The following is a 19026-nucleotide window of genomic DNA, read 5'->3' as shown; positions in this document are numbered from 1 at the left end:
GCGTAAGGGGCTTGGTCAGTTGCAGTGCGGAAGCAAGGCCCGGCCTTGGGGGCTTCCCAGGGGTCCCTCCTCACCTGGTGGCTGGGCCTGGCTCCTCCCTCTGGCGGGGTCGGTGGCCGATGGGGCTGAAACCCTTGCTCTGACCCAGGGTCCGGCAGCTCTGTGTTTTGGCAGCCCGGCTCCAACAAGCTGTATTTGTACCTTCCCCAGGGGAGCTTATATAAGGCGTAAGCTCTTTCCCAGGCTAATGTTTGACTTTCTTTGGGGGATTAATGACACTGGCAGGGCCAGGGCTGTGGACCCACTAAGCCCAGCTTTCCTCAAAGGGCTGCCTCAGCAAAGGCTGGTGTGGTGGCGTGGCGGAGCCTAGTGGGGGTGGGGGGGGACAGAAGCCTAGGTGGTCCGGGCAGGGGGAGTCTGGGGAGGGGGTGGGGGGCTGGCTTGAGTCCTGAGGGCCCAGGGTCCTCTCTAAGGTCTGAAGACTTGGAGCTGAGAAGAGCCAGTGAGAGAAGTGGTACTGCCCGTGTACTGCACTGACTTCCCCTGCCTGGTGCCTCTTGGTAGGACACAGGAAATAGTAGGGCCCGTCCAGGCCGAAAATGTCACCTGTGTCTGTCCCTGAGGGCTCCGGGCTGTCACCCCCTGGGCCCCTGGGGCAGCCAGGGCTCCCCTGTCTGAGTCTCAGACCCAGAGGAATACCCACGCCCCCTTCCATCCCCATGCTCAGTGGATGGGCTCCTCTTCTGACAACTGCTTCCCTTTAAAGACAGCTTGCAGGCCCTATGGTTCTGTTTTTTCCTCTGAATATTATTTTAATTGTATAATCAACTGTTTCTCGCATAAAGTACAGGAAACACAACAAGTCAAACAAAACAAAACGCCCAGTCTCACCTGACACAGGCCTGTGAGCGATCTGATGTATGTGCTTCCAGCCCCTTCCTCATGAGACCGCGGTCTAAGCCCCCACTTTCTTTTTTTTTTTAAATAAATTTATTCATTTTATTTATTTATTTTTGGCTGCGTTGGGTCTTTGTTGCTGTGCGCAGGCTTCCTCTAGTTGTGGCGAGTGGAGGCTACTCTTCCTTGTGTGGGCTTCTCATGGCCGTGGCTTCTCTTGTTGCAGAGCACGGGCTCTAGGCATGCAGGCTTCACTAGTTGTGGCATGCGGGCTCAGTAGCTGTGGCGCATGGGCTTAGTTGCTCCGCGGCATGTGGGATCTTCCCGGACCAGGGCTCGAACCCGTGTCTCCTGCATTGGCAGGTGGATTCTTAATCACTGTGCCACCAGGGAAGCCCCCTAAGCCCCCACTTTCTAGCAGCCAATGTGAGTCTCGTTTAACCCTCACAGCAGCCTTGTTTTACTATTCTAGCATTATCCTAAGAAATTGAGGCACAGAGAGGTTAAGTAACTTGCTCCTGGTTCCCCAGCCAGGAAGTGGCAGGGCAGGGGCAGTGTGGCTCTAAGCCCACTTCTGTCTCTTGGAGCCAACATTTCTGCAAAGTCCGTGGGGCACTGTGCTGCCTCTCCCTTAGCAAGGTCTCCTAGCCTGGCCTTCAGCACCACTCCTGCCTGCCTTTAGCTGTCGGGTTCTTCCTCCAGGGACCCTAGGAGCTGCCCCTCCTGCCTGCTCTGCGGGCTAAGAAGGAGCCCACCTAGGGCTCCCCTTCTCGGTTGGGGAGGGGGCTCCCCATTCTCTTCCTTGGCCCCTTCTCCACCAAGGCAGCATCCAGCTCCCTGGGCTCAGGCTGGAGGCTCAGGCTCCCCACGAAGTCTCCTCCAGCGCTTCCTCCCCTACCGGCCGCCCCAAGGGCAGGGTCAGCTGTAACCCGGGTCCAGCCCCTCCTCTCGCTCCCCACCTGGGCCCAGCAGTAATTGATGTTCTTAAAGTGGCCCGAGGCAGGGTGAGATCCGGAGTCATCAAAGGAAGATTCAATTATGCTCCGAGGCAGCCAAGGGGTTGTTTTAGGAAGGTTTTGGACTGTGAAGCTTGCAGAGAGCTGGGCCCCCGCCCTGAGCCCCCCGGTTCTGGGCATTCGCCCTCTGTGAGACTTTCCGGTTCCTAATTGGGCCAGGGTTATCTGATTGTTCCTGTCCTAGTGGAATGTTGTTTAAAGGAGCCTGATGACCTCCCACTGCGGCTGCTGGAGCTGAGCCAGAGTATAGCCCAGTCAGGGACGGTGCCCCCGACCCCAGGGATGTGCTTGGATTCCTGAATCTGAACCGAAGGAATGTGTTGATACACTGGCTGTACGACCTTGGGCAAATCACCTCCCTCCGGGCCTCTTGTTTCTCTTTATTAGTTAAGTGGCTTAAAACACACACACACACACACACACACACACACACACACACACACACACACACACACACACACACACACACACCCCCACACACACCGCGCGAACCTTTTATTCAAACAATATAGTGGGTTCCTAAGGTCAACATATAAGTCAGATCCTAAAGGAGGTGGTCTGCTTAAGTGGCGAAGGGGGTGGAGAGAAGCCCCCTCCACACCCCCAGCCTCCCAGCCCATCCTTCCCTTTGGCACCTTTCACCCCAGGCCATCCCAGCCTCAGGAAACTCCATTATAGAGGATCCTCCATGTAAGAGGATCCACCTCCTCTTACATGCTGTGATCCTAAATTCAATATGTTGAAATTAACTTTTTTTTTTTTTAAAGAAATGATGCATTTGGGAAATCTTACATACTAGATGCATTTTTAAAAAATGCATTTTTAATTTGGGGCATGGGAATCGATTTTCTTCCTTCTTTCCTCCCTTCCTTCCTTCCCGCTTCTTTCTTTCTCTTTCTTCCTTTCATTGTTGCCTGAACTCTTCTAGAGCGTCTAAGCTGAACTAGGTTCAGTCAGTTGCCCTGTTCTTTGCTGGGTCCCAGCACTGACATGTGTTTTGCTCTGGAAAGGCCCAAAGAATCATCTAGTCCAATGTCCTCATCTTATATAAGGTAGACTGAGGTCCAGTGAGGGAAGGAACACAGATCTGACTCCCCGTGTCCCTTGCAGCTCCAGGGACAGTACAGTCTCTAAGTCTTCAATTCACTGAGGCAGGGGAGGGGCTGTGATAAGTGAAACAGGGAAATCTCATTCCCTTGGAGGGGCAGTTCTGGCCAATTACGGAGGCCATACTCAATCTCTGTGGGCCATGCACCCTCCTACCCAATCATTTGTTCATCTGTTTATCTTGTCATCTCCCCATCCATCCTTCCTTCCTTCCTCCCTCCCTCCCTTCCTTCCTTCCTTCCTTCCATCCATCCAATGTGTCTCATACTTTGTGTGTATGAGGCCCCATGCTAGGAGCTATGGTGCCTGCTGAAACTTGCAGTCCACTTGTCAGAGAAGACTGTTCCAGAAACAATTACAGCATAAACGAGACTGACCTCAATGCCACAGGAGAGGTCCACACAGTTTCAGTGGTCTCAGGAGAGGGAGAAAATGACCAGATCTGAGGGATCAGATCAAGGTGGGTTGCCCATAGAAGGTGGCATTTACGCAGGCAGAAATGGGGAGGGACTTGCAGACCCAGCGGTGTGAGTGCAGGGCATGGTGGGAAAATGGGAGGTAAACTGGATGAAATAGCATGGACAGAACCTCCTTCCTACCCAGGGTGGTGGCCTTGGTCACATCGCTGTGATAGTCTCAGAGGGGCTGACGATCCCTGGGCTTCTCTGTCTCACTGTAGGTGGGAGCGGGGAGCTCCCGAGGTTGTGGCTCAGCGAGTCATGCTCAGCGGTGCTTAAGCTCACCTTGTACAGACTCTGGGTCTCTTGCCCCTCTTCTAGGTCCCCTCCAGCTGAGTTGGCCATTTGAACTGTCCAGGTGTCCCTGTGCCTGGCACTGTCTGCTCACCACCCATCATGGGTTCAAGGCAGAAGCTGTAGCACGTGTGAGACCCTATCCCGCTGCTCAGACTAGAGCCCCAGGTGGGGATCGTGAGGCATTCAGTAAATTCCCAAGGGCCAGGAGCTATTCCTCCCTGGTGGCCATGCTGAAGCCCTGAGCTTTCATCACTGGTTTAGGGGCCCCAGATTCTGCCCCTGTCCTTGGACGGCTCCAACAGGATAGGTGGCCTGCGTGGGGGTGGTTTCAGCTGGACCCGGGCAAGGGATTGTCCTCTGCCCTCAAACCCTAAGCAACCCCTCCTCTTCCACGGGCTGATTCTAAAATTTCCTTCATGGGAACAAAGCAGTCCAGGGAAGAGGGGTTCCACAGGCCTGGATTTGAATCATGACTCCACCACTCGCTAATTGGTTGGCCCTGGGCCCGTGATGTCTCCTGTTTCAACCTCACTTTCCCCACTTGTAAAATGGGGATTAATACCTACCTTATAGGGTTGTTGGGATTTAAAGTGCCAAGCACATAGTACTTAATTTGAGGGTCAGCCCTGAGGGACCAGCAAGGCTGAGCAGTCCCAGAAGTAGAGGAGGAAGAGAAGGTTGCTAGGAGAAGGGAGGGCAGAAGGGGTGCCCAAGGTGGGTTGTGGACCTCTTGAGGCTGTCCTCGGGCACCTGGAGTATGTCCTGGCCCAGCTAATCACCGCTGAGCCCATCATGTTGTCGGGCAGGCTGGGCCTCAGCTGTCACCCCAAGTGAGAAAATGCAGGGACACAGGATCATTCCGGGACCCGGGATGACTGAGGGATTGTTTTCCAGCAGCTGGAGCCCTGGCTGCACCGTCAAGGCCGGGAGTGGCGCGCCCCGCGCCGTACCGCCCTGCAGTTCTGAGGACGCAGTAGGGAGAGACGCCTCCTGCTGTTGCACATCGGGAACTGCACGTCCCGCCTCGACTGAACGGCCGAAGTTTTGGAGCCCTCCCGGCACCCGAACCCAGAGTACAGCACAGCGAACCGATTTAAGTGGACCTGGAAACCCCCGCACACTGGACAACTGCCATAAGAACCTGAGGGAGGGGACCTCAGTCTGACTCTCCTTAGCTGCAGGCTGACGCGACAGATGCCATGGTCCCCATGCCCCCTGCACGACTTTCTGCTCATCAGATCTCTTAAACCAGGGTTGTCCGATTCAGATGCCCACGGGGCCAGTGATGTGAACGAGTGGTGTGGGTTAAGTGTCTGCAGCAGTGAGCCGCCTGTCCGCGGCGAAGTGCAGAGCGCATGTCCAGTCACCAGGGCCGCTCAGCACCAGCTGGTGTTGCCATGGGGATATGCAGGCTCGGGGTTGCCAGATCTTCAAATATTTTAAAAATAGCTTGAAATCTGGACTTCTGTGCGAAAATTTCCAATTGTGTAGGCGACCCCTCCTCCCACCTTCTGGAATCCCTTTGTCTTTTCTGCTTCCTCCACCGACAGGAGCCACAAACTCCATCAAGTGATTCCTTGTAGAAGAAGGTAGGATTTCCTTGGGTTTGTCCTCACACCTCCTCCTTGCTGGCCCTCGGGATTTGGTGAGCAGGGCCTTCTAGAGGTTGTTCATTCGGCAAAGTTTATCGAGAGCCTGCTTTGGGCTGGGCCTTGTGCAGAAAGGTGTTGAAGATGGGAGGAAACGAAGACGACACAGAGCATCACAGACCCACATTCCGGGAGGGGACTCACAGACCCCTGGAGGGAGAGTGGAGGCATCCATGGAGCCCATGCCGGGACTCAGGCAACCTGAGGACACCGGCCCACATGCTTCCCCACTGAGGCCTCACATCAGAGCCATGTGGTTTCCTCTCTGTGATCACCCATGGTGAGGGTGGGTGGATTTGGTATCACACCGCACTCATTCTCTTTCAGCATCTTTATACTAGCTGTCCCCAAGGCCAGCTCCTTCTTGGCTCCTAAAACGTCACCTCCTCAGAGAGGCCTTCCAGGACAATGCTAGCTGGAGTCGCATCCTTAACTCTACTGACACCTACTGACATAAAGCTCTCCCTGGCTTTATGCTCTTCATAGCATTTATCACTGCCTGAAATTATGGGCTGGCTTTATTATCTATCTCCCCTGCCCCTGAACGTGAGGCCATAAGGGCAGGGCCTGACTCTGACATATTTGCTGCATACTGGGCTTATGGTAGGAGCTCGCTGGGTTCTTGTTCGGCAGATGCATTCTGTCCACAAGTCCCGGATCTCTTTTCAGGAAGCAGTCTTAGCAGAGGTAGTGTCCAGGCCTGGATCCCACTTGTTGCACCTTAGTCTCCTTGCCTGCAAAATGGGCACAATGATAATGTTTCCAATCTTCTGGGGCTGTGAGGAGGGTGGGTGCCTGTGGTCCTGCGAGGTGGTAAGCTCAAACCCTGTCATGGGGTATGGTGTCCCCGGGTCTGGCCGGGAGCTTGGAGCCCATCTCAAACCTCGTCTCCCTAACGGAGCAGTGCTTTATTCTGCTCACCTTCTTTCCTACCCCCAGCCCTCGCACAGGCCCGCCCTGCAGTTGGTCTCCCTCAGCTTGGCGGAAGAGCTGAGCAAAAAAGATGGGCTGAGCCTCTGGGAGCAGACGGTGCGGGAGAGCAGAAGCCTCAGATGAAAGAGGGGATGCTCAGAGCCTGAGAAATCCCAGCTCAACTGCCCTCTCCTGGTCTTGGGCTTCAAGTCTCCCTCTTGGGGAGGGACATTGGCAAATGGAGTTTTACCATGATTCAGGCAAGGGCCAGGCACAGCTGGGCTCCTGCATGTAGAGGACTTGGCAGTGGGGGCTGGTTTTTTGGCAAAGATGCCAACAACCAGGTACATAGCTGCTTGGATGGGGAGCGAGCCTGGGGCCTGGGGTGGAGGGAGGAGAAGGGTCAGGGGGCTTCCAGTCGAGTGCAGTTGTATCTGCTGAGCCCACAGGGTGCAGAGTCATAGAAGGCTGTCTCTCTGGGGTAGAGGGGCATTGGTGGCTCACCCCAGGTCTCTGACCTCATCTTAGTTTCATCAGTGCTGTTGATGAAATTCAGAGAGGTGAAGTTTATCAGGTTTGCAGAGAACCCAAATCTGGGAGAGAGGGTATCTAGGTAGGAGGACAGAACCAGAATCTAAAGCGACTGAAGGGTTAAGTGTGGAACCTGCCACTTTCCAGGTGTGCCACTTCAGACAAGGCACAAAAACCTTTTGAACCTCGATTTCCCCATTTGCAAAATGGGAGCAATGCCACCTATACTGCAGTGCTCTGAGGGTCAGTGAGACAAGCTACATGCGGCCCCCAGCACAGTTCCTGGCACACAGCAGGCCCTTGATAACTATGGTGGCTGCTCTGATTAATGACAGTGTGAGCTCCTCGAGGACAGGGGATCTGTCTTTCTGTGCTGCCAGTTCTTGGTACGGCGTGGGCATGGAACAAATGTTTGTCAGATGAATGAACAAGATGAAATCTGACGGGGATAAATGTCAGTTCCTGGACTCAGATCCAAAGACCCAGCTGCACATGGACGCAGTGGGGGGGAAGCAAAGGCTTAGCAACAAACAGCACACGGCATGGACGCAGTGGGGGGAAGCAAAGGCTTAGCAACGAACAGCACGCGGCAGAAAAGTTGAGGGATTTAAGCTGATGGAAATTTCGGTCAACATGACGTGGCTGCCAAGACCAGCCAGGACAGACTTGGGCGCCATTCTTAGAGGCCTAATGCTCAGAAGGAGGGAGACCACGGTGGTCAGAGCCGCTTCCAGAACCGCATCCCATTCTGCGCTTCCCCTGCAGAGAGACTGGCCGACAAGATCAAGGGGGGAAATGAGGCCTAAAGCCACACTGGGATAGGTTGAAGAAATCAGGGCACTGAGCCTGGAGAGGAGTTCACAAGCCCCACCCGGCGGCAGGTGTTCGGACCTTGCCTCCTCCGCTTGCTCTGGACAAGCGGTCAATGGCTCCGAGCTTCAGTTTCCTCATCTGTGAAACGTGCAAGCCTTAGGCTGGAGCTCACCGGGCCGCTGGAGGAGAGCAGGACAGGGAGCCCGAGGCTCCCTGGACACAGTGCCCCGTCTGCTTCACTCAGCTCCTCAGCCGGGTTGTTCCCGCCGGAGGACGGCTGGTTGGGAAGCTAGGGGTGCCCGGCGTTTGCTTCCTTTGCGGGCTGGACCAGGATTGCAGGGGCGACACTTCCCACCCCGACCGCCTCCCTTTCCTCCCTTTGAGGCCAATTCTATAGTTGGGTCTCTTTCCCCGCAGCCAGCTTCCCTCTCATCTGCATGTCCCTTGGTGTGGGACGTGCGTGCAAGAGACTGAGCTCCGGCTTCCTCTTCCTCCCACAAACCGCCAAGTGCCCGCAGCGCGCCCGCCTGGGTGGGTGGGGAGGGGGTAGGGGTGGGAGTGGTCTCTGTGCTCCCTCTGGTGGCCGCTGGGGGCACTGCGCGGGACTCAGCGCCAATCAGACATCTTGGTAAAAATCCTGGCCCTCCAACAACAGATGAATGGTTAAACACAATGTGATATACACACAGTAGAATATTATTCAGCCTTAGAAAGGAAGGAAATTCTGATACATGTTACAATATGGATGAACTTTGAAAATATTATACTGGGAATTCCCTGGTGGTCCAGTGGATAGGACTCCTCACTTTCACTGCCAAGGGCGTGGGTTCCATCCCTGGTCTGGGAAATAAAATCCTGCAAGACACTCGGCGTGGCCAAAAAAAAAAAAAAAAAAAAAAAGCCAAAACCAAAACCAAACCAAAACAAAAAAATGTTATACTCAGTGAAATAAGCCAGACACAAAAGGACAAATATTATATGATTCCACTTACAGGAGGCACCTAGAGGAGAGCATTCATAGAGCCAGAAAGTAGACCTCTATTATGGGCTATCAGGGACTGACTAGGGTAGGGGGACAGGGGAACTATTGGTGGACGGGTACAGTTTCTGTTTGAGATGATGAAAAAGTTCTGGAAAAGGACAGTGGTGGCACATTGTGAATGTACTTAATGCCACTGAATTGCACACTTCAAAATGGGTCAAATGGTAAGTTTTATGTTACGTATATTTTACCACAATTAAAAAGAGTAGCCTCCCTCCCCCTCGAAAAAAAAATCCTGGACCTGCCACTTAAAGGGAGCATGATCTTGGTCAAGTCACTTAACTTCTCTGAGCCTCAGTTTCCTCATCTTTAAAGTGGGGGCAATAATGCCTACCTTGGGATACTGCTCTGATCCAAGCCACCATCCTCCCTGGCCTCCCTGGAGGATTGCAAACAGCCTCCCTGGTGGTTTCTGGGCTTCACTCTTGGGTCTCCCCCCAGGTCTTTTTTCACCTGAGCAGCTAGAGTATCTAAAACTGTAAGTTACTCTCCTGCTTAAAATTCTCTCCAAATTCCTCCCCTCGGCTGAGAGAGCCGGGTCCCCATCACTTCTCCTCTCTCTGTACTTTCCATACCCCTTCTCCGCAAGCTGTCACTCCCTATGCCTCCGGGCCCTTGGCCTTGCTCTTGACTCTGCCTTGAACACCGTTCTCCTGACTGTCTGGCGTTGCTGACTTGAGGTCTCAGTTCAAAAGTCACTTTTTCTTCCTGAGGGGTTGACTCCTTACCACCCCCATGTTGTCTCGCCGCCTGGTCTTACCCTCATCACCTCTACCCTGTTTTAGTTTTTTATAGCACCTGCCATGACCCGAAATGGTCTTATCTTCTTCATGTAACTGTTTTTTTTCAACTGGCTGGACTTTGTAGGGTGCAAGCTGGAACGAGCTTAACTTGTCTCCCGCCACCATCCTAGCATTTGCTCTGCTGCTTCTCTAATCCCTCTCCTTGAAAGTACTTCAACTAAATAGAGTTTTACCAATTCCTTTCAGGTATTAGATCAATTTCAATTTCAGGCTTTAAAAAGCGATTCTTTAGGAGATGTACATTGAATGATCCAAGAGTGAAGTGTTGTGATGTCTAAGGCTCACTTTCAAATGGTTCAGCCAAACCAGGTCTCTCTCTCTCTCTCTCACACACACACACACACACCCCCCACAATGTCAAACATTTTTGAATCTAAGTGGTGAGTATATGGCTTTACTGCATCATTCTTTCGACTTTTCTGTGAGTTTGAAAATTCTTATCAAAAGTTGGCTAAAAAAGAAACTGTTTTTGCCAAGTTAAAAAATAAGCCCAGTCCCATTGAAGTAAGAATATTCACCTCCCATCCAACAGAAGTGTCTCCTATTCAAGCTGACCCAGTTTCACGTGGTGGGAAAGGCAGGCGGCGGCAGGTGGGCGGTCTTGGAGGGTGTCTTGGCTCTGTTTGATTCACCTCCTCTCCCACAGCTAGCCGCTGCTTTCCTGCTCCTTCAGTCCGAGAGGCAATGAGGGATGGAAAGAAACTGTTAAGGGCTCCTTGATGATGGGACTGTCACGCACATGGGGTGTGCAGGTGAGTTAGCCCCTCCACAAACTCTGCCTGCACCCTTTCCTGACACAGGTCACACCTGCTCCGGCTGCCCTCTCACATCCCGCCCGGTCCTCCCGCAAAGCTGCTTTCTGTGGGGTCGCCTCGTGCCCGCAGGCAGCGCCCCCGGGTGGGGTCCTGTCGAGATTGCTCTAGCTCAGCTCTCTTCCTGAACGTCCACTTTGGCCATGGGAATTAGCTGCTGCCCTGTCAGTGGTGGCACGCACGTCACCCCCACTGCAGCCCTCTGTCCTTCATCCTGCCAGCCTGGACACTGTTGCAGGTCTCTGGTCCCTTGCTCTCCCCTTGCCCTGCCCTGGTAGCAGCAGTGGCAGGTTCCTGAGTGTCAGCGGCTCAGCAGTGAGGGTGGGGACGAGGTGCCAGGGTCCCCTCTGGCGACCCCCTCTCCTCCAAGCAGCGGTCCTGAGTCCCCCTCACCTGGCTTGAGGAGTGTTTTTTTCGGGGGTGTGTGTGTGTAAGCCCTTCTCCCTCCTGGGCTGACAACTCTAGGAAGAAATTCTCATTTGGAACAGTCTTTTTTGAATTTCTCAGCCTCTCTCACATGGACTGGGCTGAGGTAAAGGGCCAGGTTTTGCTACCTCACAGTAAGCCCAGCACAGAGCCCTGAGGGCAGGAAAGGTCCAGTTCGAGGTCCCGTCCCCTCTATTCACTTGTTACAGTCTCTGCAGAAGGCCAGCACAGACCAGGGAACGGTTTTATTATGGTCTATCTGTTGAAGGCGAAGCCAACAGCAGCCAGGGTTCGGTAGGGCAGGGGGGTGGATACACGAATCGAGAATTCACAGCAGGGCTTCCCTGGTGGCGCAGTGGTTGAGAGTCCGCCTGCCGATGCAGGGGACACGGGTTCGTGCCCCGGTCGGGGAGGATCCCACATGCCGCGGAGCGGCTGGGCCTGTGAGCCATGGCCGCTGAGCCTGCGCGTCCGGAGCCTGTGCTCCGCAGCGGGAGGGGCCGCAAGCGGTGAGAGGCCCGCGTACAGCAAAAAAAAAAAAAAAAAAAAGAGTTCACAGCAAAGAAGCCAGATGGGCCCAGGTCCCTGGTCCCGCCCAGACGCAGCCTCACCCCTGTTGCTCCCACCCCAGCAGAACTGGATAGACCTAGTCTTAACTTTTGCTGAGTTGAGTCAGCTCAACCTGGAGGGTTAACCTGGAAAGGAAAATAGTCCAGAAAGCAAAGGCTAAGCAGAGAGTGGGTGAGCACGTGTGCACGCACGCTTGTGCACACGTGTGAGTCAGTGTGTGCGTGTGTGTGCATGTCGCGCACTCGCGCGTGTGGTGGCTAGCTTGCAGGGTCTGTGGTGGGGCCGGCAGAGAAGGTGGATTTGAGAGGCAGTGAACGTTTGCCTCGGGTGTGTAAGGGCAGATACAAATTAAAAATAAGAAAGAAAAGAGTTCAATTCTCCCTGTAGAAAAAAAGGGAAGAGACTTCTCTCCCCTTTTCAGTTTAGAAACCTTATAATTGTAAGCTTTGCCTCTTTGAAATGTATGTAAAGCTTTTCAAAAGCTAAGTAAGCCTCTTGCCAGTTTACCATCCCAGGAATGTTTCCTCAGGGATGCGCAGCTCTCTCTCTGAAATGGATCCTCCAGAAACTCATCTCCCACTTTCTGTGGGAAAGCAGGAGCCTAACTTGAGCTGGTGCCGGGCCCCAGGTTGCAAACCTACCTCTGGAGGTAGGTATTTTTCCTCGGCATAAAGGCAATTAGCAAACAGAGGTGGCTACTGTAATTGCCAGGCAAATGTAACATATACGTGACAGTGGTGCTGTCCAGTCCTTTTGCTGGAGGACTAGCTGGGGTTGATCTTGAGATGTGTATGACGTGTCGTTATCTGCCTGGCTATAGGAAAGGGTGAGAGTTCTTTGTAACCTCGTAGCGGATAGCCTGTGATGTGCACCACATTCTGGTCGAATGCTAATTCAATATAAAAAGGTTCTTTCCCTCTTAATTTTTCGGAGGGGTTTTCTGGGTTGGCAGGAGATTTTGCCTCTAGTTTGTATTTCCCCAGCAGGTGTCTGGGCGCCCTCCATCCTTGCGTGTGCATCTTTACCAGACAGAGAGGTGGCGGCAAGTCTCCCGGCCTGGGTCTCCTGGACCACTGGGGCTTCCTTGGGCCAGCCATCCTGGAGGCATCTCTCTCAGAAGGGGGTGAGGGGCTCGTCGCCCAGGGAAAGGAGACGCAGTCTGAGGATTCACAGCGACGGCTGCTGACCCTCGGCAGGCCTGGGGCCCTGGACAGCAGCCGCGTGTGGAATCTCAGAGTCCTCGGGGCACACGGTGGGGCGCTGGGGTGGGCGCTCTGCCCAAGCCGGGGCTCCGAGCCCCGCGGCCCCGCCCGCTCAACAGCGACGCCGTGTGGCCGAGAGAGGCAACGGTGGCTGGCCTGCTGCTTCTCTCTACCCAGCGCCAGGAAGCCAGACTGACCGCCGCCTCCTGACAGCATCAACCTCTGGGAGAAAAGAACGATAGTAAGGCAACCGGGGGCTTGATCAACTAATTGGGAAAAAAAAAATAGGAGCTATCATCTAATATTTCCCGAACACCGACGAGTTATAATGCAACAGGCATCCCCGAGCCCTGCTTCATCCCTGATCCACACCTGGGTAGGGGTCAGGGGTAGGGAGGGTCTTAGTTTTGGCAGCAGGGTGTCGTTTCCCACATTACTTAATAATAAAGACGTTGACTGTTTAGTGGCTTGTCTCTTAGGCTGTGTCAGAATGTCCCTGAGTCAAAATGGCAGCATCAGAGCAGCTGCAATGAAGCCTCTCACACACAGTGGCTGCATCACAAGCTCAGGAGCTCCCGGGTGGCGCTTCCTCACCCCCATTCCCCCTCCGTAATACCTGGTTCTTTCTCTGTCGTTTCCCAGGAAGCACCTTTCCCACAGAGAGTCAGGGAAGTGGTGCCCCTGATTGTGTAATGTGGTGGACCCTGGGAACACGGGCAAGTGAGGGCTGGACCCACCCGAGGGAGAGGGTTCCTCTGATGTGTCCAAAGGTTCCAGCTCTAGAGGGCAGGTGTTCATGACACAGGGATGGTACATGGGTAATTCCTTGGGTACCAATTCCTGTCAATTAGCACACGTTGGGAAGGATTCCATCACGATGCCTGGGTTCAGTGGGTGAGTGTGGCTGATTGATGACTGTACGTTTCCTATTGTGATTGCAGCAAATTCCCACACACTTAGTAGCTTAAAGCAACACAGATGTATTATCTTCCAGTTCTGGAGGTCAGAAGTCCAAAATGGGTTTCACTGGGCTTAAATCAAGGTGTCAGCAGGGCTGCATTCCTTCTGGAGGCTCTAGGGGAAAATCTGTTTTCTTCCCTTTTCCAGCTTCTAGGAGCCGGCTGACTTGTGACCCCTTTCCATCAATTGCATTGCTCTGACCTCTGTTTGCATGATAACATCTTCTCTGACTCAGATGCCTCCTTCTCATAAGGACTCTTGTGATTACACTGAGGCGACACAGATCATTCTGGATAAACTCCCCATCTCAAGATTGGCAAAATCCCCTTTTTCCATGTAAGGTAATGAAATGGAGCAGGACCCTATCGTCCTTCCCCCACCCCCCCGCCACCGCCCCCATGTCCGCCACCTGCCTTTTGTCTGTGGAAAAACTTTAGCCAAAGAATAAGTTTAATCAGAGAAGTGAGAAAATGCAGAAACAAAGGAAAACAGTCCAACAAGACTAAATAAGAATAGTTTATTCAAGGATCTTCAGTTCCCTCTCAAGGACTGTAGGTCATATTCTGAGCCGTATCCTGGGAGCTGTCTTGTAGATACTGAAAACCCTCACCAGGTGGAAGAAGTTAACTACATGATGACCAGACTGTACCCATGACGTAAGCTGCCACAATTCCAAGAATTGTCCTCAAAGAACTGGGAACAAATTGACCCTGGAACTGAACATTAACTGTACTTGAAACAATCAAGATGACGCTGGTCAGACCACTGATAACCAATGTCAAGGTGACTGTCGGAGCTGACTGTGCTGTTTCTGCATGCAGCCCCTCCCTCTGCCTATAAAAACTCTTGCCCACTGTTTGTGTGTGTGGGGGAGGTGGAGTCTGCCCCTCCCTTCCGCCCCGGTTGCCGACATCCAAAGTAAAGCAAACTTTCCTTTTCACGAACTTTGCCTCCTTATTGGCTTTTGAGAGGTAAGCAGCCAGACCCCACTTTCAGCTGCAACAACATATTCACAGGTTCTGGGGATTAGGACGTGGACGCCATGGGGGGAACGTTATTCTGTCTAACACAGTTACCATAGTCTGTATCTTGGTTTGGTTTCCCCCGTAAGCATTGCTGATCCTGAGAAGAAGGTCTGAGTGCAAATGGTTTATTAGGAGGTGATCCCAAGACACCCAGTAGGGCAGTGGGGAGTGGCATAGGGAAGGGAAGGGGTCAATAAAGGGTGTGTCATCGAGCCAGATGCCCCTGTGGACCACTGGAGCTGGACCTCGCTGGGGAACTGAGGGAGACAGCGTGGAGCACATGCCTGAGTCACCCCTGCACCCCGGCCGGGGGAGCTGGGGCATTCTTCCCTGAACTCTGGTCAACCATGGGTCGAGGGCTATTGTACGGGAGTTAATTCCCCTGCACTTCCAGTCTGCCATACTTGGGCAGAGCAGGATCTGGTGTCCAGGAAAGCCATTAGCAAAGAGTTGCAGGTTCTCGGCAACAGGAAGTCAGGCTGTCAATCACTAAAACGGAAAAGGCCAATGGAACGTGGTCTGGGAGTTGATGGTCTCTGCTGGCCCGTCACAGGTATAGGGGGAGGGTGGGGTGGCAGCATAGCAGGTCCCTGTCCATGTCTATATTGACAGGACTCCTGGAGGGGCTTGTGGCCAGGGCTATCGGGCAGTCAATCCACCTGCTTTCCTCAGCAGGTGGGAGGATAGGCAAGGGCAGGCAACCATCCCCTCCCTCAGCCTGTTCACAGCCACATTCTCCTCGGACCTTCTGTGAAATAGAGAGCCCTGATGTGACTTTTTCTCACTTGCAAGTCAGAGTGAAAAAGTTTCCCTTCCAGGACACAGGGGAGAAGGGAAGGAGTTGGGGCGGGGGGGGGGATATTGCAGAGAGAAGTGTGAAGAGGTTGTATTGCCGGTGTATGAACGGCATTTACTGAGAGCCTACTAAGCTCTCTCTGTCTGCATGTATCTAATTTCCACAGCAACTCTTCTTCCTCATCTTCTCCTTCCCCACCTCCTTCTTCTCTACTTTATTTTTAGAACTGCCCTTTCATCCACTTTAGAATGAAAACACACACGGATGTACATACAAACACCATCATGACTTACTTGCACAATCATTTACTAAACCGTTTCTTATGGAAATATTGAAACATATACGAAGATCACCCAGCTTCAACAGCTATTAATATTTTGCAAATTTTGTTTCATCTATATCCTCTCCCACCCAATACCTTATCATTTCTTAAAGGACAACTTAAAAACATACAAACATAAGAAGGATATGATCTGAAAATAAAGAAGAGGCCTTTAAATGGAAGAATTCTAGATTAAATAGGAACTTTAAAATGTCTTATTCTTTCTTATTTTAATGCATCCAGTTGTGAACTTCGTCTTGAATCAGCGTTTGAGAACCACTTGTTAAATCCATTGTCCTAATTGTACAGATGAGGGAACCAAGACCCAGAGAGAGAGGGGACTGGCCAAGATCATCCAGAGAGGAATGGCAGGGCAGACCAAAGGTCCTCCTTGGCACATAGGTCTATCTGAAGCAAGACTATGAAAATCTATTTTTTCCCTGGAAAAGAGAAAAAAGTCAGGAAATGGCCCATGATGATATCAGAGCTTGAACCCCTGTGGATGTAAGCATTTATCATGGAATTGAGGTGACCTTAGGAACTGTATCAGTTATCTACTGCTGGGTAACAAACAACTCCAAAACGTGGTGGTTTAAAACAACAGCCATTTATTTGACTCCTGAGTTTGTGGGTCTTCCTGATCTGATCTCTGCCTGGCTTGCTCAAGTGGATGTGGTCAGCTGGTGGGTCAGTTGGCAGGCTGGTTGGTCTAACAGGAGGTCCCTCAGCTGGGTTGGCTCACCTCTGCTCTGGTGGTCTCTCATTCTTACAGGAAGCAAGTGAGCCTGGGCTGCCAAAGCGCAGCAAGAGGGAAACCCTATGAGCAAGTACCTTTCAAGCTTCTGCTTGTGTCGTGATTGGTAGTATCTCCTTGACCACAGCAAGTCACAGCCAAGGAGTGGAGAAATAGATTACACTTCTCAATGGGAAGACCATGTCACATTACAAGAGTATAGATGCAAAGGGGATGGGGCAAGGTCTTGTGGCCATTTTCAGTGTACTATGATGTCTTAGCCTGTGTGGACTGCAGTAACAAAATATCATGGACTGGGTCATTTAAACAACAGAAATTTGTTTCTCACAGTTCTGGAGGCTGGGAAATCCAAGATCAAGGTGCCAACAGATTTGGTGCCTGGTGAGAACTTGTTCTTGGCTTGTCAACAGCTCCCTTCTCCCCGTGGGCTCACTTGGCTCTTCCTCTGTGTGTGCACATAGAGAGGGAGATTGCTCTGTCTTCTCCTTCTCAAAATGGCACTAATCCTGTCATGAGGGTCCCACCCTCATGACCTAATCTAAACCTCATTATCTCCCAACGGTCCCACATCCAAATGCCATAACAGTGGGGGTCAGCGCTTCAACGTATGAATTTTGGGAGGACACAGACGTTCAGCCCACAACACACGGGAACCATAGAGGATGTCTGTACATGGAAATAGACCAGTGTATTAGTTTCCTGAGGCTGCTGAAACAAATTGTGATAAACTATGTGGCTTAAAACAGCAAACATTTATTTTTTTATTTTTGTTTTGTTATTGAAGTATAGTTGATTTGCAATGTTGTGTTTGTTTCTGGTGTACAGCAAAATGATTCAGTTATACCTATATGTATATCCTTTTTCATATTCTTTTCTATTATGATTTAATCACAGGATATTGAATATGGTTCCCTGTGCTATACAGTAGGACCTTGTTTATCTATCTTATATATAATAGTTTGCACCTGCTAATCCAGAACTCCCAATCCAACCCTTCCCCACTCCCCTCCCCCTTGGCAACCACAAGTCTGTTCTCTATGCCTGTGAGTCTGTTTTTGTTTTGTAGGCAAGTTCATTTGTGTCGTATTTTCGATTCCACATATAAGTGATATCATGTAGTGTTTGTCTTTCTCTTTCTGACTTAACTTCACTTAGTATGATCAGCTCTATGTCCATCCATAGAAATTTATTCTCTTACAGTTTTGAAGGCCAGAAGTATGAAATCAAAGTGTCGGCAAGGCCACACTGCCTCTGGAGTCTGTAGGGGAAAACCAGTTCTTTGCCTCCACCAGCTTCTGCTGCCTCCTGGCATTCTTCGACTTGAGGCTGTATCATTCCAATCTCTGTCTCCTCCTCTTCCGTCAGTGGAATCTTCCTCCTTCTCACTCTTTTAAGGAGACTTGTTTCCCTGGACAACCCAGATATGCCCTTCCTCTAAAAATCCTTAACCACATTTTTAGTCATATAAGGTAATATTTACTCTTTTATTATATAAGGTGATTATTATTATTATTATTTTCTTCGGTACGCGGGCCTCTCACCGTTGTGGCCTCTCCCGTTGCAGAACACAGGCTCTGGACACGCAGGCTCAGCGGCCATGGCTCACGGGCCCAGCCGCTCTGCAGCATGTGGGATCTTCCTGGACCGGGGCATGAACCCGCGTCCCCTGCATCGGCAGGCGGACTCTCAACCACTGCGCCACCAGGGAAGGCCCTCATATAAGGTAATTTTGACAGACTTTGAGGATCAGGATGTAGACACATCTTTTTGGGAGCTACTATTCAGTCGAAGACAATTTTGGAAAACTGGATTTACCTAGCTCAGTTTAGTAAGAGTGGAAGGAGAGGGTACAGGTGAGTACGTGAGCAGGTGCTAGGAAAGCTCAAGAGGGAGTAGGTTCATCATGAACCTGCTGGTGGCTGTTAAGAACGTGAGTCAGGAACTTTCTTCAATGGAGGAAAGCACACAGACTCAAAAATGCATTGCTTCATCACTTCGCTGCTTCATCCATCCCCTTAACTTCCACAGCATCAGAGGGAACTCCAAACTTCAGCCTCCAAAGTACACATCTCAGATCCTTCCACAGACCCAGATTCCTGTGGAACATACTCTATTAGCTATTCATTACCTTGTAACAAATCACCCTCCAGCTTAGTGGCTTAAAACACATGTTTAGTAGTTCACAGTTTTTGTGGGTCAGGATTCTGGACCTGGCTTAGCTGGGTGCCTCTGGCTCATGGTGTCTTACGAAGTTGCAGTCAAGCTGCCGGCTAGGACTGGGGTCTTATCTGAAGGCTCTACTCAGGGCAAGGCATCTGATTCTATGTGGTTGTTGTGAGGGAGCCTTTCCACATGGTCACCTCACAACATGGCAGGCGGCTTCCTCCACAATGAGTGAGAGAGAGAGGGAGAGAGAGAGGGAGGGAGAGAGAGAGAGAGAGGGAGAGAGAGAGGGAGGGAGAGAGAGAGAGGGATTAAACGGACATCAAGTGCCTCAGCAGGGTTTTGAGTTAGATGGCATTATCCCCTCCTCCCTTTGTTTTTCTAGATGAAATAGGGCTTGGAGAAGTCAAAAACGTTTCTTAAGTAAACACAGACAGTAAGCCAGCATTCAAACTCGGGTCTTAGATGTGC

General features: G+C 51.7%; 1 long non-coding RNA gene across 2 annotated transcripts; it reads left to right on the top strand.

Annotated features, from left to right (window-relative positions):
* Positions 1–5252: 5252 nt before the first annotated feature.
* Positions 5253–13791, top strand: LOC132597748 (uncharacterized). Of its 2 annotated transcripts, XR_009565036.1 has the most exons (5): positions 5253–5364; positions 10172–10277; positions 11863–11982; positions 12320–12776; positions 13643–13791. It is a non-coding gene; the product is annotated as an uncharacterized lncRNA (long non-coding RNA). The 2 variants fall into 2 exon arrangements; XR_009565035.1 differs by lacking the exon at positions 13643–13791 and having other exon boundaries at positions 12320–13604.
* Positions 13792–19026: the final 5235 nt, after the last annotated feature.

The sequence above is a fragment of the Globicephala melas genome, chromosome 8 (genome assembly GCF_963455315.2).
Source record: "Globicephala melas chromosome 8, mGloMel1.2, whole genome shotgun sequence".
Classification (NCBI taxonomy): domain Eukaryota; kingdom Metazoa; phylum Chordata; class Mammalia; order Artiodactyla; family Delphinidae; genus Globicephala; species Globicephala melas.
This window is presented reverse-complemented; position numbering and strand designations above follow the sequence as displayed.